Genomic DNA, 22662 nt, shown 5'->3' on the forward strand with positions numbered 1-22662 from the left:
AGCAGGTTATCCCGCAGCTGTGATCCTGAGAATCCTCCCATCTGTGCCAGAGTTCTTTGCTATAGGGCAATCCTTCTTGACGTGCCCTATCTCCCCGCATTGGTGGCATGACTGGCTAGTACTAGCTTTGGTGATGGGATTGTGGTGTTTAGCCAGTGTTATGTGGACACGAGTGCCTTCCTTGTTACTCCACTTTGAAAATTGCTTCCTAAAGCATTCGACGTTATAACTACTCTCGTGTGTAGGGTTAGTCCCGATGAAAGGGACTTGAGTGATGGGTCGTGCCGGTGCTCCACAGTTACGAGAATGGTGCCCTATGTTTAGGCAATTGCAACATTGCATCTCATGGCAAGCCCCATGATGATGGAAACTACACTTATCACACTTCGGGAGTTTTCCCTCGTATGGCCTGCTCGGTACGGGAATGGCAGGAGTTTCCACTTGCTGCTGTTGGATAGCCAGCTTCTGGGATTTCTTGCATTTTTTCTGGGCTTGACGCTTTCGTTTCTTGTTCTCTTCTTTTCGGCTTTGTGAGCCTGTGACTGTTACCGTTTGACGACTTCCTGGATGGATACCACGATTGGGAACTTCAATTCCATCATCAGCATTGATTGTGCTGATAGCGCTACGGTGCGCAAGGACAGCGGTTACGACAGCTACCATGGCAGCTGTAACTGCTGTTTGGAAGGTAGCTGCGTCCATAGGAAAAGCGGAGGTTTTGCTGTTCGACTGATTGCCTCCGGATGACGACATGATTCTGTAACCCGAAAGGTAAGGATTTTGTGAGCGATTCTGGTTGACCCTTGATGTACTTAGATTGTTCATGTAAAGAGTACGACTATGTTCTCGAAAGTTTGACCTACATCCCTATGATGCAGTCCTAGCACGGATTGGAAGCATGTTCACGGAGGTTTGACCTACATCCCTATGATGCAGTCCTAGTAATGAGTAGAAGTAAGTTCGTAGAATGGTCTCAAGACGTTTGTCGTTCAAGCGGAGGTATCGTGGGTTGGTGAATAACAAGATCCAACCACTGAAAGAGACTTGGAAATGTCTCCGGAGCTAAATTACTATAGTCCAACGACTTGACTAAAGCATGATTCAGATAGACTCCAATGAAAGTATGATAAGAGTACTTGAATAAAGAATGACACAGAAGTTAGCCGACTGTCAACATCTTTGATATTCATGACGTAAAAGTTCGGGAAAATGACCTTGTAAAGGTCTTACATCATATCCGGAGAAGATAGTTCTTGACAGCATAATGACCTAACCAAAAGTACTTACAGTACAAGGTAATTTCATAGAAAATGCCACATCGGGAAAAGACAGAAAACGATTACTTTCTAACAAGGAAAGTAAGGTAAAGAATCTACTACTGACGACGGTCATCCCTCTGGTGAACTCTCAGTTTAGCCAGTTGACGTTCCACATCAAGTAGGTGTCTTTCGTACACCCTCTGGCGTACTCGGAGCTCTATGACTTCGGCTCGTGATTCAGCCAGTGCTTGCAGCAGGGTTTCATGGTTTCACTCAGATCTCTCGCGAGCATCTTCTACACGAATGGTGCGGAGGGTATGCATTCTCGCATTCGCGACAACTTCAGTGATCTGATGTAGGGCTGTCCTACCTTGAATCTCATTTCGAGCCACTCTGCGGACCAAGATTGGCAAGATTCTATCTGCTGAGCCCCCATTGCTCAGGTCGTAAAAGCTTCGGTCGCCATTAAATGGCATGGGCTGATCTTGTCCTTGGCTCCATGTTTCTAAACATTCCACCCACTTAGACGTCGGGCCATGAAAAGCCGGACGAGGGTTAGGAATTGGAAAGGGAGCTACTTAGGGTAGGTTCTCAACCTTTGGTTCGGAATTAGCATCTTCCGAAGGGTTTTCATCATGGTGATCATTCAAAGTGATAGGATGATCATTCTCTAGTTCTTCTCCAAACCAACCAGCAATGACTTCGTTCGGAAGATACTGGTTGCCGCGGGGATGGAGTCCAGCCATGTTATCTATGCGAGAATTGGGGTAAGAAATAATTATTAGACGAACTATCTAGATAATTATTTAGAAAATCTTCATTAGTTACATTGCTATTTGTGAAGTGCATACCAGTTATATGTAATCGAAACAGGATAGGCCTTCGAATAAGTGATCTTAACTCCAAATTAACACAGAATCGGGGTGAAGTAAAATTTTCACAGATTCTAAGTCTATAACATCCTAATTACATATAGCCTTAGTGTATCCACTTAGCAACTATCAACTTAGCAATGAAGATCCCGTTTTAGTTCTCACTTATAACATACTTATAGTAACACTAAATACTCCTATAGTATTTTAAGTTTAATGTTATGTTCTATTGTTCTCATTGTGGTAGGGTTGGTAAGATTTTAGCATTGTTGCAACCACACAATTAAACTTAGGCACATGCTAGTCAACCCTCGGATACTATAGGTGATCAGGCTATATCTTCCTAGTTTTGACCATATGTCTCTAAGCCCACTTGCGTTGCCCAACAATCGTAATTCTTTTGTACTGTCCTAGTGACACTGATTTTAGTATGAATGCAGGCACGTATACTTTATTAAATATTTTATTATTTAAAGTATAAACTCTTGGTCAGAGTATTTTTAATCCCTTATGTATTTATAGTTAGTATATCTTTTATGGGTTGATATACTTAATTCACTATAAACAATGCTCTGATACCAATCTGTCACACCCCAAAACCATTGAACGGCAGAAACATTCTGGGGCGGAGGACGTCATGTACAGTATCACAACAATGAAAAGTAGTAAACAAGCAACAACATTATCCATTGCATTAATAATAAAATTTTAATACAAGTGTGTTCTGATATGTCTAATAGACACTAATGTATAAATCAAAATGAAAGATGAGTCTTGAACGAGCTCCATCTTCCTTAATCCTTGCATCGGTACCTGTCTATGATGACCTGAGGATACAAGTAATTTTGAAAGAGAGTATCAGCTTTGAAGCTGGTGAGATCATAAGTATTTTAGTGTCTTAATTTGTATGAAAATACTTGTATGTATTTGAAATGTAAGTATTTGTATGTATACGAATTGTAAGTATTGAAAATGTAAATGCACCGTAGGTATGAAAATGTTTGTAAAACAACTGTAAACATTTGAAAAGCCCTAGAAATCCCTATGATTCCTATTAGTAACAAAAGGAGTATTCTACCAAGACTTAAATGTTCTCAATGTAGTCTTCTACCAAGACCTAACTGCTCTGCATGTAGTCTTCTACCAAGACCTAACTGTTCTGTATGTAGTCTTCAACTAAGACCTAACTGTTCTGAATGTAGTCTTCTACCAAGACCAAGCTGTATTAGTATTACCCTTTGGAACAAGGGCAACTAACAATGTTAACTGAAGACATCCGTAGATGTACATTTACCTCTGTTGCTAACAACTGGGTGTAGGAATAGTCAGTCACCAAAAGTATACCTGTAATGGTATCAACCGTTGACATCTGTGGATGTGCTTTTACCTCTGTAGCTAACATAGATTCTAGGAATGGTCAGTCCCGCAATGTATCCTTGGGTACTAGGATATTAAATCCAATCTATCTCGTCGATTATGTGATTGAATCACAAGGTAAAGATAAGAATGAGGATTTTATAACAAAATCTATACATATAAAATGTACTAGAAATTCTTGTAAGTGTACTCATGTAAATATGATCATGTGACCATATCTATGTAGTAGTATGGTAATGTACTATAATGTTCTAGCTAGTATTGTATGTGCTCTCTACCGAGCAAGTATAGTAATGTACTCGTTCTAGTATCGTTGTATATGTTCTCTTTCTAGTATAGTTGTATATGTTCTCTCTCTAGTATAGTTGTATATGTTCTTCTCTAGTATAGTTGTATATGTTCTTCTCTAGTATAGTTGTATATGTTCTTCTCTAGTATAGTTGTATATGTTCTTCTCTAGTATAGTTGTATACGTTCTCATAGTAGTAAGTATTGACTCATGAATGAGCTGACTCATAGTATGATATTGTGTTCTAGGAATAGTTCTAGTATCTTCCGAAACTACCCATATGGTAGTTTACTAGTAATCTAACTGGTACGTATGGACATGGATGTATACCCTTGCTACCTAAGGGCAGGGGATGAACTGGAAGGACCTTTATGACTATATATGTACATGTGATATATAACTAATGTTTAAACGACCTTCCGACGAATACCCGATATCCCACCAGACCACATCTCAAGCGCGAAAAGGAAATAGGGTTGACAGCCTTCCTAAGTTTTTTAAACATTTCTTATATAAATATACATATAGAGGCATGCAATTTATAATTTAAAAGCATAAAATTAGATTTGTAAAACCTTTGAACATAAATATTTTCAAAGAAAAGACCGACTTGGTGTCGATCTATAAAATGGTTTTGAAGGCATGGGTTTGATAAAGCAGTTTAGTATAAAGAAACATTTGTTTTAAACACAATTGCAAATAAGTTTGAAAAGTAATATATAGAGTAAAATGTATAGAGAAATAAGGATTTTTAAACACATAAAGTGTTTATGAAAGACATTTGAAGGAAACTGTTTAGTAAAACGGCTAATGAGTAGCCAATCATTTGAATGCTGCTTATTAATCACATGTGATTGATATAATAACTAGCATTATTCTACTTGTATCCCCCCATATAACATTTGAAAACAGTTAAAACATTGATTAAGGGGTATGAACTCACCTGTAGTGAGTGGTTCTGATGAAAATGTTGGATCAGTTGCTAAGTATCAAGTGGTGACTTGAGTACACACACAAATCCTATTTAGCATATATTGACACATATATGAATATAATTAGTGTTATGAACAACTAATTACTGAATTGGGACCACCTTAGGGACTAGTAAACACTTATATTGAAGTTTTACAACCATATATGATTGTATGAAGGGGTATTAGTCTTTACAAAGGAGTGTATGGGCAAAATACACACTATATGTGTGTGTGCGGCCAGGTGTGCTGCCAGCACATGTGTGCGGCCATGTGTGCTGCCATGTGTGCGGCCAGATGGTGTTCTTGGTACCTTTTATGAAGATCTTCAAGGAGAATGGATGATACTTGAGAGGATTTTCGAGTTCTATGCTTGAAGAAGTGAAAGAAGTGTTCAAAAATGACTAAGTGTGGTATATATAGGTGGAGTGTACGGTTGGGAAGGGTGTGAGGCCGCAAACACATGTGTGTGGCCGCACACTCAAGTGTGTGGCCGCACACTCCATGTGTTGGAGTGTTTGGCCTCTTTTTGATTCCTACACTTTGAGTTAACCCATTTACACACTCCATCCTTGATTATAACACGTTTAGAATGCTCCAATAGACCCTAAATGGTACTACAAGATAGAAAAACGAGTCTATTATTGATAAGAAACGAAGAATGCAAGCTAGAAATTTTTGGGTTGTGACAGAATGGCCGAGTCAAATCCTTGACCCTACTTGTAGCCAACGCCATGGGTTGGGAAGCCATGAAAGAACTCCTCCTAGCTGAATACTGCCCTCGGGGCGAAATGAAAAAATTAGAGCACGAGCTCTGGAACCTGAAGATGAAAGGTTCCGATATTGCTGCATACACTTCTAGATTCGATGACCTTGCACTCCTCTTCCCGGGAATGGTTACCCCGGAAAGTAAGAAGATAGAGAGGTCATTTGGGGGCTGACCCAGCCAACCAAGGGAAATGTCTTAGCTGCACGGCCGAATACGTATGATAGCGCCAAGTGTTTAGCCCAGACCCTGATTGATCACAGTGATGATGTTGAGGAAACAAGTACCACCCCTGAGCCGACTAAGAGGAGTGGTGAGAAAAGGAAATTTTGGAAGAAGAAGAAGGGTCAATCTACCCAAGGGTCCTCAAAGAAACAACAGACTGTAGTAGTCCATGCTGCTACTTGTGACAACCCGATATTTCAACTCTTTGTAATGACCAAAAAGGGTCAAGTATTGTAACCACTTTTGAGTAATAAAATTTACTTTCATAATAAAATGTACAAATAGTTCTATTTAATTTCCTTCTATGTTTAAATGTCTTTGAACCATGATCGTACGTGAAAAGAACGCCCAAATCTGACTTCATATAGCGAAGTTATGATTTTTCCAAGTTCGACTTAGCAACAGACAGCTAAAAACTCGAATCGGAGATCGAGCGACTTTTGGCCGGAATGACCTAAACGAGAATCGAAGGTCTCGGCAATGGTACTCCAGCGGTAAAAAGTCTGGCAAAAACCGACATCAGATAAAGAAGTTATGAATTTTCAAAGAAATTCCTTAAACACGATGAGTTTAAAATAAATAATAAAAAAAAATAATTTCGGAATTTGCCGTCGGAGTCTAAACGAAAGTTGTAGAGCATAGTCTCACCTACGCGTGGATATAAAGACCATCGAAAACGGAGTTCGTATGAAGAAGATATGAATTTTTGAAGTTTATTAAATAAATTATATATTTATTTAATTCAAAATTCGGACCTTATCCGAAGAGGAGTCAACGTCCTCATCCGAGGTACGCGCTGCGTACCCCTGTACACCCTGCGTACCCGAGAGACTTGGCCTCTGATCGTCCACGTCGCCCTATCCGACCCGTCCAACCCGTCCGACCCGCCGTCCCATCCGACCCGCCTCCCCAGCAACCCGTCCCATCTGAAGCCGAGGCAGTCGAGGCTTCGGTCATGCATGACGTACGCGTACGCGCTGCGTACGAGCGTACGCCCCGCGTACCGAGGCAGTCCAGCCTTCCTATAAATAGGATGCGAGGGCTTCCGAGAAAAGGGCTCATTTCTCTCCTCTCTCTCACAATCTTGCCTCGTTTTCCGTGCCCGTTCAAACCCGAAGCTCTGGTCTTTTTGCTCAAGTCCCGAGAGTCGATTTTACTCCCGAGATTCCCGAGAATCCCGAGAAAAATCCGTTTCCAGAGACGAAACTCTGCCCGGTTTTCCATCTCGCTATCTTCAAACTTTCAAGTGAGTTCATACCCCTTAATTTACCTTTTAAATATTTTATAAATTCTTTTATATGCTTTCAAGGGGGGGGGGGGGGGATTACAAGTAAAACACACGAGTATTATCGTGTGTTACATAAAGAAACTCTTTTATATGCTGTTATATATCCAAATCACATGCGATTTATAAACCTTTAAGGAACTTTCATATATATAACATATGTTAAAATAGCATTCTATCTTTTGAAATATAAATTTGTTGAAATGCATGTATAAACTAAACTTTTCTTAGATTATTCTTGTCTATCTTAGACTCTACACCAAGAATCTATGCTTTCATAAACAAGTGATTCCTTTTCTAGGTATTTCTAAACAAACAAGGCACACTTTTAGAAAACTATAATAGGTATAGTTTTACGAACAAATTTCTAACTCTTATGTACTAGAAACATGAATTTCAAGAAGTTTACTTTCGTATACAAGAACAATCGTAACATTTTAACAAGTAGATCTGTTTTTATACCACGGTTTTGTGAGACACTAACTTCATGTATGTTCGAGTACACATTTCAAGTCCTGTATTATATACCAGAATCCCTTGGAGGGGGAGCGTGGTGTTTGCGTATAGATCTATACGGGCTTGACAACCCGCGCCCTGACTGTTAGCTGCAGTCCACCGTTTGGGGTGACAAACGTCATAACATTCCAACGCCTGAAGAACGTTGTGTATAGGCATTCCGAGTCAATAGTATGGTTATAAAACTCACAAGGGGTATTAAAAATGCATTGATTTACAAGGTTTTGAAACTCATTGGTTATTTTACACTTACATACATTTTAGAAACAAACATTGGTCTTGAGTGAAGGCTACTATCATACTAGTAGAAAATATAGGATTTTCTAAACACAAACAAACAATGACAAAACATTTCACTTCAAACAAACATTGGTCTTGAGTGAAGGCTACTATTATACTAGTAGAAAATATAGGATTTTCTAAACACAAACAAACAAAGACAAAACATTTCATTTCATTCAAACATTGTCATTTAAATACTTATGAAACTCACCAGCTTAAATGCTGATCTACTCTTTCAAAATTTACTTGTATGTCCCAGGAAATCAGTAAATTTCAGGTATTCATTTTGCTTTTGATGAAGGGATGCTGCGGCGCCAGTTTAATCTCGTATTTTGACATCATATTGTAATTGGTTTTGAACATGTAACTTTTGATAAATGTAAACTTTCAATTATATATATGATGGTTGTATTGCTTTCTTTACTATGTATTCATTTGTTACGTTACCACATGAAGTCATCCGCCCCCGAACGTTTCCACCGTTCAGGTTTGGGGGTGTGACAGATTGGTATCAGAGCAATGTTTATAGTGAACTAAGTATATCGAACCACATAAGATATACAGACTATAAATGCTTAAGGGACTAATACCCTCTGACAAAACAAATTTTCTTTTTACGCTTAAGCAGCATTGCGTTCAACTTAAATTGATAGTTCATTTAAGTACAATTACAAGCATACCACAAATTATTTTCATGTTATTCAACTATACAAGTATTTAGACAAGTTGACACTACGATTGAGACTCGATATATGTAATCAGATTTTGGACAAATATAGCGTGATCAACTATATTTGCCCGAGATTGGACCAACGTATATCGAGGAATGATCGTAGTAAGCAACAAGTCAAACCTTACCAAACCATTACAAGAATCAAACACAAGAATTAAAATACTATAGGAGTATTTGCGATCTAAACTAGTTTAACTTACATGTTTTGCATGTTTCAACTTTATTCCATTCTTATAACCCTATTTCTCGTACAGTCAAATGGCTGGATTTCACCACCCTGGCGACCCCTACTTTCCCAACCAAGGCAACGGAGGATGGATCGAAGATGATCCAGAAGAGGACGAGGAACCCATAGAAGTGGGTGATGACTCCGGTACCGACTCAGAGCCGGAAGTTATCGATCCACCACCCATTCAACCTCCCGTCTTCGTAAGGAACTTTCAAGGACCGACTCCCGTCTGGGGAAGTCACCTCCACCATTGGAGCCAACAGCAAAACCTACACCCTCCCTACGGAATGTGCCGGGACTTCTATGATGTCCACGGCGGAGGTTCAGCTGATCGAGCACTCCCGGTAATGGTGGGTAAGTTAGCCAATCAGTCCTATCAGTCTGGAGTTCAAGCTAGTCGACTCCGGTATGTCAACGTGGAAGTGCAGGTTCACACTTCTGACATCCGTAGACTGGACAAGATACAAGACAATGCTTAACTCCAAACCGAAGCATTTCAAGCGCAAATGATTGCAGCCCTCGCTGAACTGAGGGAACAACAAGCCGCTTTTGATAGGCGTCTAATGGAGTCAAAGCAATCAGATGCGGAGTCAAGCTCCAAGCGCAACCTTCGACGCAAGTAGTGCTTGTCAAGGACTCAAATTTTGTTATAGCTTAGGACCTCGGCTAAAAGTCTTTAAATTTCTCAAACTTTGTAATCGGAGACCCTTTTAGGGGTCAAATTTTCATGATCGTTGTAACAACTTTTATATTAATATAAGTGGCACTATTACTACTATGTTGAGTATTTCGTTCAAACCTTGAATGGTCTTTGGGAAGCCAAATACTTGTTTCATACCTTCAGTCTTACAAATAACTTTCATTCTTCTATTTTAAGACTCATACTATCATCTGTTGTTGAACTATAGCGATTTAGTTCATGAGACACATACATTTTCTATTTTATGAAATTCTTATCCTTGTCTTTTCAACCTATAGTTGAAGGATGCCTCCGCGTAGGAATCCAAGGCGAAACAACGGTGAGGAAGCACCTGTACCACCACCACCTCCTCCACCTCAATTTGATGCTGTTATGTTTCAAGCAGCAGTCACCGCAGCGGTGGCAGCTGCCATGTCACAGATCAATAACTCGAGCACTAATGGCTCGGGATCTGGCACACACCTATCCAACCATGGCGAGAGTCATGGACCACCTCGAGAATGCACCTATAAGGACTTCACTAATGCCAAGCCCCGAATGTTTTATGGAACTGGTGGTGTAATGGCCTTGAGGCAGTGGATTGAAAGGACAGAGGCAGTCTTTGAAATCTGCTCCTGTCCCGAGCACAGCAAAGTCAAATTTGCAACTTTCACCCTTCTTGATAAAGCTTTAACTTGGTGGAATGGCCACGTTAAAGTACTTACCCTAATCGTGGCAAACTCTATAAGCTGGGAGAGCCTGAAAGCCATGATGATGAGAGAATACTGCCCACGGGGAGAGATTCAAAAGCTTGAACACGAGCTATGGACTCTCGGAATGGTTGGTACCGACATCGCTACTTATACCAACAGATTCTGCGAGCTGGCAATCCTTTGTCCAGATATGATTGCTCCCGAGAGCAAGAAAATAGAAAGGTACATCTGGGGACTGACGCCCCAAATGCGATCAAGCATGTTAGCGTCTAAACCTGACACCTTTGAAAGTGCTAAGGAACTGGCACAATCTCTGATTGACTACGGAGGTCATCAGAACTCAACCACTTCTGCACCAGCACCACAGAAAGGAAACAACAACTACAACAACAACAACTACAACAACAACAACAACAACAACAACAACAACAATGGCAGAAAGAGAGTGTGGAATAAAGGGAAGGGTGGGTCTTCCCAAGAATCCGCAAAGAAACAACTGGTTTCAGTGAATGCTGCCACTGTACCTATTACAGCTCCTACAAATACCTACCCAACAAAGCCTTATATAGGTAACCTCCCAAAGTGCACCAAATGCAATTTCCACCACCATGGACCTTGTCGGGAAATGCAGTGCGCCAACTGCAACAGGAAGGGACACACAGCCCGTTTCTGCAAGGACCATGCAAAACCTATCACTCAAGTTCCCGGTGCGGGTGTAGAGCAGACTTGCTACGGTTGTGGCGAGGTGGGCCACTACAAGAGGAACTGTCCTAAGGCAGCAGGCACCGGAGGTGTGGGACGAGTTTTGGCAATAGGCCACGACAAAGCTGTAGCTGATCCAACTATAGTTGCTGGTACGTTCCTTCTCGATAATTCATACGCATGCATATTATTCGATAGTGGAGCGGAGAGAAGCTTCGTGAGTCAAAACTTTATTCATTTACTTAAACCTAAACCTAGCAAGTTAGAAAAATCATTCACTGTAGAGATGGCCAATGGAAAAACCGAAAACACTAATTGCATATACATGGGCTGTACGTTAACTTTAGACGGCCATTCTTTCCCAATCAATCTCATGCCGGTCCAAATTAAAAGTTTCGACGTCATAGTCGGCATGGATTGGTTGAGTCTTCTTCGCGCCGACATCATGTGCTTTGAGAAAGCAGTCCGTCTTAATCTCCCTAACAACGAAACCTTAGTTATCTACGGCGACAAATCTTGTACAAACCTTCGCATCATTTCGTGCATCCAAGCTCGAAAGTGCTTGCGGAAGGATTGTCAAGCATTCCTAGCGCACATCGTGGATACAAGTCAAGAACTGAAGGACATCAAGAGCATCTCGGTAGTGCGCGACTTTCCCGATATCTTTCCAGAAGAACTACCAGGATTACCACCGCAACGCCAAGTCGAGTTCAGAATCGACTTAGTTCCAGGAGCTACCCCAGTAGCGAAGTCGCCTTACCGTCTCGCACCAGCAGAGATGCAGGAACTTTCCAGTCAACTTAATGAACTCCTTCAAAAAGCATTCATAAGACCAAGTTTCTCACCTTGGGGAGCACCGGTCTTGTTTGTAAAGAAGAAAGACGGATCGTTCCGTATGTGCATCGACTATAGAGAGCTGAACAAACTTACTGTCAAGAACCGCTATCCTCTACCCCGCATTGACGACCTATTCGATCAACTTCAAGGAGCGAACTACTTCTCAAAGATAGACCTACGATCCGGATATCACCAATTACGAGTTCTAGAGGGGGACATTCCAAAGACAGCTTTCCGAACTCGTTATGGACACTACGAATTTGTAGTGATGCCGTTCGGATTAACCAATGCACCAGCAGTATTTATGGACCTAATGAATAGGGTATGCCGCCCTTACTTGGATCAGTTCGTCATCGTCTTTATCGATGATATACTTATCTACTCTCGAAGTGAGGAAGAGCATAGTCAGCACCTACGAAAAGTCCTAGAAACACTGCGAACGGAGAAACTCTATGCGAAGTTCTCTAAATGCGAATTTTGGATTCGAAGAGTCGAATTTTTAGGCCACGTTGTTAGCGAGAAAGGTATACACGTGGACCCCTCCAAAATTAAGGCTATTGAGAACTGGTCGGCACCAAAGACACCTACCGAAATTCGTCAATTTCTAGGTCTAGCTGGCTACTATCGCAGATTCATAAAGAACTTTTCGAGCATTGCGAAACCTCTTACTACATTAACCCAGAAAGGTGTGGCCTTTGACTGGGAAGCGAAACAAGAGAAGGCATTCCAGACACTAAAGCAGGCCTTGTGCACCGCACCAATACTATCCCTCCCCGAAGGGATAGAAGACTTCGTGTTGTATTGCGATGCGTCAAATCAAGGACTTGGTTGTGTTCTTATGCAGAGAGGGAAGGTTATCGCTTATGCCTCCCGACAACTTAAGACACACGAAGTGAACTATACGACACACGATCTCGAGTTAGGAGCAGTGGTATTTGCTCTGAAGATCTGGAGGCACTACTTATACGGAACAAAGAGTACTATTTTCACCGATCACAAGAACCTTCAACACATTTTCGATCAAAAGGAACTCAACATGCGACAACGACGATGGGTTGAGTTACTGAATGACTACGAATGCGAAATTCGTTATCATCCTGGCAAGGCCAACGTAGTAGCTGACGCCCTCAGTCGAAAGGAATACACTGGTCGGAGGGTCAACTCTCTGACCATGACTATCCATTCCCACTTATCCACACAAATTAAGGAGGCACAAATAGAAGCTTTGCAACCTAAAATCGTGGCAGGTGAATCCCTGCGAGGAATGGAGAAGAATCTAGAAGTCAAGGGTGGCGGAGCCTACTATCTCATGGACTGAATCTGGACCCCGAAACATGGTGGTTTCAGAAACATAGTCATGACCGAGGCTCACAACTCAAGATATTCCGTTCACCCGGGTTCAGATAAAATGTATCTGGATCTTAAGAAGCTGTACTGGTGGCCTAACATGAAAGCAGAAATTGCTACCTTCGTGAGTAAATGTCTTACTTGCGCTAAGGTTAAGGTCGAGTATCAGAAACCGTCAGGATTACTACAACAACCAGAGATACCAGAATGGAAATGGGAGCGGATTACTATGGACTTCATAACCAAGTTACCCAAGACGACAAGTGGACTCGATACCATATGGGTCATTGTCGACAGATTGACCAAATCGTCGCATTTCCTACCCATCAAGGAGACTGACAAAATGGAGAAGCTTACAAGAACTTACTTAAGGGAAGTAGTGCGACTGCATGGTGTTCCGATATCCATTATCTCCGATCGAGATAGTAGATTCACTTCAAGATTCTGGCAGTCACTACAAAGTTCCCTGGGAACTAGGCTAGACATGAGTACAGCCTACCACCCACAAACAGACGGACAAAGTGAGAGAACAATACAAACTTTAGAAGATATGTTGAGAGCCTGTGTGATTGACTTTGGAAAGGCATGGGATATTCATTTACCCCTTGTCGAATTTTGATACAACAATAGTTATCATACAAGCATAAAGGCTGCTCCGTTTGAAGCCCTCTATGGTCGAAAGTGCAGATCCCCTCTGTGCTGGACTGAAGTTGGCGATACCCAGTTAGCTAGAGGAAGAGTTCCTGAAAGCACTCTCACCGGTCCGAAAATCATACGAGAAACGACAGAGAAGATCGTTCAGATTCGTGAACGATTGAAAGCCTCGAGAGACCGACAGAAAAGCTACGCTGACCAAAGGAGGAAACCTTTGGAATTCCAGGTAGGAGACCACGTCTTATTAAAGGTCTCACCGTGGAAGGGTTTAATACGATTTGGAAAGCGTGAGAAACTAAATCCAAGATACATAGGGCCTTTCGAGATCCTTGCTAGAATCGGCCCTGTGGCTTACAAGCTTAACCTACCGCGCGAACTTAGTAACATCCATCCAACCTTCCACGTCTCAAACTTGAAAAAGTGTCTGTCCGACGAGACTCTTGTTATTCCACTCGACGAGATCGAGATCAACGAGAGCCTCAACTTTGTGGAAGAACTAGTAGAAATCATGGACCGAGAGGTCAAACAAACAAAACAAAGTCGCATACCCATCGTGAAGGTTCGCTGGAACGCCAAGCGGGGACCTGAATTCACATGGGAACGCGAAGATCAGATGAAACAAAAGTACCCTCATCTCTTTCATGTTCACTAGTATCTTTACTACTTTAAATTTCGGGACGAAATTCTCTCTAACGGGGGGATGATGTGACAACCCGGTATTTCAACTCTTTGTAATGACCAAAAAGGGTCAAGTATTGTAACCACTTTTGAGTAATAAAATTTACTTTCATCATAAAATGTACAAATAGTTCTATTTAATTTCCTTCTATGTTTAAATGTCTTTGAACCATGATCGTACGTGAGAAGAACGCCCAAATCCGACTTCATATAGCGAAGTTATGATTTTTCCAAGTTCGACTTAGCAACAGACAGCTAAAAACTCGAATCGGAGATCGAGCGACTTTTGGCCGGAATGACCTAAACGAGAATCGAAGGTCTCGGCAATGGTATTGCAGCGGTAAAAAGTCTGGCAAAAACCGACATCAAATAAAGAAGTTATGAATTTTCAAAGAAATTCCTTAAACACGATGAGTTTAAAATAAATAATAAAAAAAAATAATTTCGGAATTTGCCATCGGAGTCTAAACGAAAGTTGTAGAGCATAGTCTCACCTACGCGTGGATATAAAGACCATCGAAAACGGAGTTCGTATGAAGAAGATATGAATTTTTGAAGTTTATTAAATAAATTATATATTTATTTAATTCAAAATTCGGACCTTATCCGAAGAGGAGTCAGCGTCCTCATCCGAGGTACGCGCTGCGTACCCCTGTACGCCCTGCGTACCCGAGAGACTTGGCCTCTGATCGTCCACGTCGCCCTATCCGACCCGTCCGACCCGTCCGACCCACGGTCCCATCCGACCCGCCTCCCCAGCAACCCGTCCCATTCGACCCGCCTCCCCAGCAACCCGTCCCATCCGAAGCCGAGGCAGTCGAGGCTTCGGTCATGCATGACGTACGCATAGGCGCTGCGTACGAGCGTACACCCCGCGTACCGAGGCAGTCCAGCCTTCCTATAAATAGGATGCGAGGGCTTCCGAGAAAAGGGATCATTTCTCTCCTCTCTCTCACAATCTTGCCTCGTTTTCCGTGCCCGTTCAAACCCGAAGCTCTGGTCTTTTTGCTCAAGTCCCGAGGGTCGATTTTACTCCCGAGATTCCCGAAAATCCCGAGAAAAATCCATTTCCAGAGACGAAACTCTGCCCGGTTTTCCATCTCGCTATCTTCAAACTTTCAAGTGAGTTCATACCCCTTAATTTACCTTTTAAATATTTTATAAATTCTTTTATATGCTTTCAAGGGGGGGGGGATTACAAGTAAAACACATGAGTATTATCGTGTGTTACATAAAGAAACTCTTTTATATGCTGTTATATATCCAAATCACATGCGATTTATAAACTTTTAAGGAACTTTCATATATATAACATATGTTAAAATAGCATTCTATCTTTTGAAATATAAATTTGTTGAAATGCATGTATAAACTAAACTTTTCTTAGATTATTCTTGTCTATCTTAGACTCTACACCAAGAATCTATGCTTTCATAAACAAGTGATTCCTTTTCTAGGTATTTCTAAACAAACAAGGCACACTTTTAGAAAACTATAATAGGTATAGTTTTACGAACAAATTTCTAACTCTTATGTACTAGAAACATGAATTTCAAGAAGTTTACTTTCGTATACAAGAACAAACGTAACATGTTAACAAGTAGATCTGTTTTTATACCACGGTTTTGTGAGACACTAACTTCATGTACGTTCGAGTACACATTTCAAGTCCTGTATTATATACCAGAATCCCTTGGAGGGGGAGCGTGGTGTTTGTGTATAGATCTATACGGGCTTGACAACCCGCGCCCTGACTGTTAGCTGCAGTCCACCGTTTGGGGTGACAAACGTCATAACATTCCAACGCCTGAAGAACGTTGTGTATAGGCATTCCGAGTCAATAGTATGGTTATAAAACTCACAAGGGGTATTAAAAATGCATTGATTTACAAGGTTTTGAAACTCATTGGTTATTTTACACTTACATACATTTTAGAAACAAACATTGGTCTTGAGTGAAGGCTACTATCATACTAGTAGAAAATATAGGATTTTCTAAACACAAACAAACAATGACAAAACATTTCACTTCAAACAAACATTGGTCTTGAGTGAAGGCTACTATTATACTAGTAGAAAATATAGGATTTTCTAAACACAAACAAACAAAGACAAAACATTTCATTTAATTCAAACATTGTCATTTAAATACTTATGAAACTCACCAGCTTAAATGCTGATCTACTCTTTCAAAATTTACTTGTATGTCCCAGGAAATCAGTAAATTTCAGGTATTCATTTTGCTTTTGATGAAGGGATGCTGCGGCGCCAGTTTAATCTCGTATTTTGACATCATATTGTAATTGGTTTTGAACATGTAACTTTTGACAAATGTAAACTTTCAATTATATATATATGATGGTTGTATTGCTTTCTTTACTATGTATTCATTTGTTACGTTACCACATGAAGTCATCCGCCCCCGAACGTTTCCGCCGTTCAGGTTTGGGGGTGTGACACTACTACCCCTGTTGCTACTGCTTCTGTTGTGGGATCTATAGCTCAAACACCTACTAGCAGATGTGCTAGTAACCTTCCCTTATGTGGCAAGTGCAAATACCACCACAACCCCGGCCCTTGCCGCGAACTATCATGCACCAATTGTGGTAAAAAGGGGCACACGATCCGATTCTGCAAAGCACCAGTCCAATCAGCCAATCAATCTTCTGGAGCAGGTGTTGGTCAAGCCTGCTATAATTGTGGAGAAGTTGGGCACTTCAAAAGGAACTGCCCCAAGAAGGCGACATCTGATAATACTGGGAGAGTCCTAGCCATGGGACGAGAGGAAGCAGTCGCAGATCCCACCGTTGTTTCGGGTACATTCCTTCTCGAAAACACTTATGCTAGTATCCTTTTCGATTCAGGTGCTGAAAGAAGTTTTGTTAGTCATGCGTTCAAACATAATCTTAAACCTAATCCTCAACCGTTAACCGAAACGTTTACCGTCGAGATGGCTAACGGTGAGTAAGAAAGTGCTAACGAGGTGTTCGTAGGTTGTACCCTTACCCTGACTGACCATTCATTTCCTATCGATCTTATGCCAGTTTCCATAAAGAACTTTGATGTCATTATTGGCATCGATTGGTTGAGTCCCAATCACGCTGATATTCTCTATTTCGAAAAAGACATCCGTCTCAACCTTCCTGCGGGTCAGACTCTCATAATCTATGGCGATAAACTCAGCTCCAATCTTCACATCATTTCCTGCATCAAAGCTCAGAAACTCTTGCGAAAGGAATGCCAAGCATTCCTAGCCCATGTAATCAATGAGAAACAGGAAGTTAAAGACCTCGCGAGCATCCCCGAAGTCTGTAACTTTCCTGATGTCTTTCCCGAAGAGCTTCCAGGAATTCCTCCTGAACGTCAGGTCGAATTCCGCATTGACCTAATTCCTGGAGCTACCCCCGTAGCGAAATCTCCATATCGCTTAGCTCCAGCAGAAATGCAGGAGTTATCCAGCCAACTCAATGAGTTGCTCAGTAAAGGATTGATTAGACCAAGTTCCTCACCCTGGGGAGCTCCGGTATTGTTCGTTAAGAAGAAAGATGGATCCTTTTGGATGTCTATCGATTACCGCGAGCTGAACAAGTTGACCGTCAAAAATCGATATCCTCTTCCGCGAATAGATGACCTCTTCGATCAACTCCAGGGAGCCAGCTACTTCTCAAAGATAGACCTTCGGTCAGGGTACCATCAACTTCGAGTTCATGAGAGTGATGTTTCCAAGACAGCTTTCAGGACTCGATATGGACACTACGAGTTCGTAGTGATGCCCTTCGGTCTAACCAACGCACCGGCAGTGTTCATGGACCTGATGAACCAAGTGTGTCTCCCTTTTCTGGACAAGTTCGTCATTGTGTTCATTGATGACATACTTTTCTACTCCAAAAGCGAAGAAGATCACAAATAGCACTTGAGGCTAGTGTTGGAAAACCTTACATCCGAAAAGTTGTACGCTAAATTTTCCAAGTGTGAATTCTGGATTCGGAATGTAACTTTCCTCGGTCACGTAGTAAGTGAGGAGGGTATTCATGTGGATCCTTCCAAGGTTAAAGCAATAGAGAATTGGTTGGCACCGAAGACACCCAGATAAATCCGTCAATTCTTGGGTCTCGTCGTCTATTATCGGAGATTCATGCAGAACTTTCCCTGAATCGCCAAACCCTTAACCACTCTGACACAGAAAGGTGTACCCTTTTGTTGGAGTGAAAAGCAAGAAACAGCGTTCCAGACATTAAAGCAAGCCTTGTGCAGCGCGCCTGTTCTGTCCCTACCCGAAGGGACAAAGGACTTCGTTGTCTACCGCGACACGTCTAATCAAGGCTTAGGATGTGTGCTTATGCAAAGAGGAAAAGTAATTGCTTATGCCTATAGAGAGCTGAAAGCACACGAGGTCAACTATACCACGCATGACTTGGAATTAGGAGCTGTAGTCTTTGCACTGAAGATTTGGAGACACTATCTCTACGGAACCAAGTGTACGATTTTCACTGACCACAAGAGCCTGCAGCACATCCTCGATCAGAAAGACTTAAACATGGGGCAACGACGATGGGTAGAACTACTCAGTGACTATCAGTGTGAAATCCGTTACCATCCTGACAATGCCAATGTGGTGGTAGATGCCCTTAGCCGAAAAGAGAGTTCAAGTCGAAAAGTTATGACCCTAACGATGACTATCCATTCCCACTTATCCATGAAAATCCGAGACGCCCAGTTAGAAGCCCTCAAACCCAAGAACGTGTCAATTGAAGCCTTGAGGGGAATGGATAAGAAAATGGAGATCAGAGGTGACGGAGTCTACTATTTCATGAACCAAATCTAGATTCCAAAGTCCGGAGGATTCAGGGAGATTGTCATGGAGGAAGCACATAAGACCAGATACTCTGTTCACCCAGGTTCGGACAAGATGTACCTGGATCTCAAGAAACAATACTGGTGGCCAAACATGAAAGCTGAGATCGCTACATATGTGGGCAAGTGTCTGACTTGCGCCAAGGTGAAAGTCGAGCACTAGAAACCCTCGGGACTACTCCAGCAACCCGAGATACCCGAGTGGAAATGGGAGATGATTACCATGGATTTCATCACCAAGTTACCCAAGTGTCCGAGTGGGTACGACACCATTTGGGAAATTGTCGATCGTTTGACAAAGTCCGCTCACTTCATTCCGATCAAAGAATCATTCAAGATGGAAAGACTCGCACGAACTTACATCCAAGAGGTAGTCCGATTGCACGGTGTACCTGCGTCCATTATCTCTGATCGAGATAGCAGGTTTACCTCCAGATTCTGGCAGTCTCTCTAGAAGGCTCTTGGAACCAAACTAGACATGAGTACGGCCTATCATCCTCAGACCAATGGACAAAGTGAGAGAACTATCCAAACCCTGGAGGACATGCTTAGAGCATGTGTCATTGATTTCGGAAAGTCGTGGGACACACACTTGCCTTTGATCGAGTTCTCATACAACAATAGTTACCACACCAGCATCAAAGCTGCTCCGTTTGAAGCCCTCTACGGTCGGAAGTGCATAACCCCTCTGTGCTGGGCCGAGGTAGGGGACACACAGCTAGCCAAGAGTTGAGTCCTCGACAGTGCTCTCACTGGTCCTGAAATCATCCGCGAAACTACCAAGAAGATCATTCAAATCCGGGAACGATTGAAAGCTTTGCGAGATCGTCAAAAGAGTTACGCAGATAATCACCGGAAGCCTCTTTAATTCTAGGCTGGAGACCGTGTCGTGTTGAAGGTCTCGCCCTAGAAAGGCATGGTACGCTTTGGAAAGCATGGGGTAGTTAGTCCGAGGTACATTGGACCCTTCGAGATCCTCGCCAGGATCGGTCCTGTATCCTATAAACTTTTATTACCTCATGAGCTTAGTAATATTCATCCCGTCTTCCATGTTTCAAACCTCAAGAAGTGTCTATCCGATGAAACCCTAGTGATTCCCTTAGATGAGATCGAGATCAACGAAAACTTGAACTTCACGGAGGAACCGATCAAAATCATGGATCAAGAGGTCAAACGTACAAAGCAAAGCCGCATCCCGATAGTGAAGGTTCGCTGGAATACCAAGCGGGGACCGGAGTTTACTTGGGAACATGAAGACTCAATGAAATAGAAGTATCCACATCTCTTTCTAGATCCATGAATTGTATCTTAATTCTGAATTTCGGGATGAAATTCCCTCTAACGGGGGGATAATGTAACAACCTGTAATTTATTCCGTCACTAAAACCGTTCCCGTCGAATAAAAAACCGTCGTATTGAATTCATTCCGTTAACCTTTGCGTTAAACAAATTTTATCGCGACTTTTATTTTAGTTTTGTAAGTGTCGGGATGTGTCATGATCATTAAAATATTTTCCATATTTGTTTGGAAAATTATTATTTTCATCAAAGTCGTGATTACGACAAATTTATCAGGTAAGACCAAAAGCACAGTCTAACGGTAGTATCGGGTAGAATTCCACCGAGCCACAAACTCAACCCCTATATAAAGGATTGAGTGACATCATTTTGAGGCTTTTTGTCTCTCTCTAAAAGCTTTCTCTCACTACACTCTCTCTCTAGAACTCGAAATTGGCCCAAAAACCTCATTTCAAGCTTCATTTTGATAAGAAATCTATCCTAGCATGTTTCTAAGCTTGTTTATCATTCAAATTTGTGTTTAATCTACCCAAAACACATATGAACATGTGTTTACGGTTTGGGGACCCTCCCAAAACCGTGAACACCTCATATGAGGGTTTTGAAGCCTCAAAACCCCTCCAAAACACTTCTAGGGCTTAGATTCGGACTAGAAACTTGCATGCATGAGCTTAGGACCCCAAAATCGTATCATATGATGTGTGGACATGAGTTTACGACTCAAGCATGTTCTTGGACCGTAAACCCTCATTCATGGACCATAAACTCATGTTAGTGAGTCAAAATGCCCTTAAACACCTTCAAATGCTTCCACGGGAGTGTAGAACCTCATAATCTTTCATGTGATGCACCAAAACATCCTCAACGGCATCAAACTTGATTTTACGGCCCAAGAACATTCTTGGACCGTAAACCCACCTCCTTAGGCCGTAAACACCCCTCAAAGGGTGTTAAGGTGCCTTTAACCCCTTGAATAGCTTGGTTTTGGACATAGAATCACATGTGATTGAATTACAACCACCAAAGCCCTTGATTCATGGACAAATATGAGTTTATGGTTGTAAACTCATGAGTTTAAGGTAGTAAACTCCCCAAGAACATCTCCTTAGACCGTAAACTCATTTCCCAAGGCCATTTCAAGTCCCGATCACTTCCTAAGCCATGGAATCAACCCTAGAACCTTCCCGTGTGCATGGCTTTTCCATTTGTCATCCGAGAACCCACCACCCATGAGTTTACGACCGTAAAGTCATGGGGATATGGTCAATGGGCCGTAAACTCCTCAAGGAGTTTACTCTTGAAGATTAAACTCCATATTTAGGCCCTACACACCCTTAGATGCTACCCGGATCATTCCTAACACTTGAATTGAAGTGTTTTCACGTCTTGGAGTGCATATTCATGTTTAATTAGTGGTTCAAAGTCTAATTAGATACATTTGTATATCATTTCATACTACATAGGAACCTCGCGCGTAATCAAGCCCCGAACTGACAACTAGCATCCTAACCAACACGTGTTCTCGTCTTGTAAGTTCATACCCCTACCCTTTTTCAATGTTTTTCACTGTTTTCAGGGGGGGGGGGGAATAAAAGCAAAGTACAAGGGATACTTGTACTCAAAAATTGTTTTACATGTGTTGTGTTTCATATTACATATGCTTTTAACACTGATAATCATAACAGATAACCGTTTGAACTTGCAGAACACTGATTCATATTATTTGTGAAATACGTTATAAAATGTTGTATTTTATATTTTCACAAATGGTTTTCCATAATATATATCAGTTAAAAGCATGACATTTGAACCTTGAACATGAAACTTAGTACACTGTTTTGTCCTCGGTAACACTCCACAGAGTTACGTGAGTGGAGGATCATTGTTTGTAATAGGATCTTTCTGTATTATTACTAGTAAATTTGTTATTCCTATAAATTGGAGACACGTCCTCGGTGAACACTCCACAGAGATACGCGAGTGGAGGACCGCACCCGTAACCAGAATCTCTTAGATACGGAGCGTGACTTGAGTGTATAGATCTATACGGGGCTGACTACCCCACACCTGGCTGTTAGCTACAGCCGAACCAAAA

The sequence above is a fragment of the Lactuca serriola genome, chromosome 3 (assembly GCF_051521515.1).
Source record: "Lactuca serriola cultivar US96UC23 chromosome 3, Lser_US96UC23_V15, whole genome shotgun sequence".
Lineage (NCBI taxonomy): Eukaryota > Viridiplantae > Streptophyta > Magnoliopsida > Asterales > Asteraceae > Lactuca > Lactuca serriola.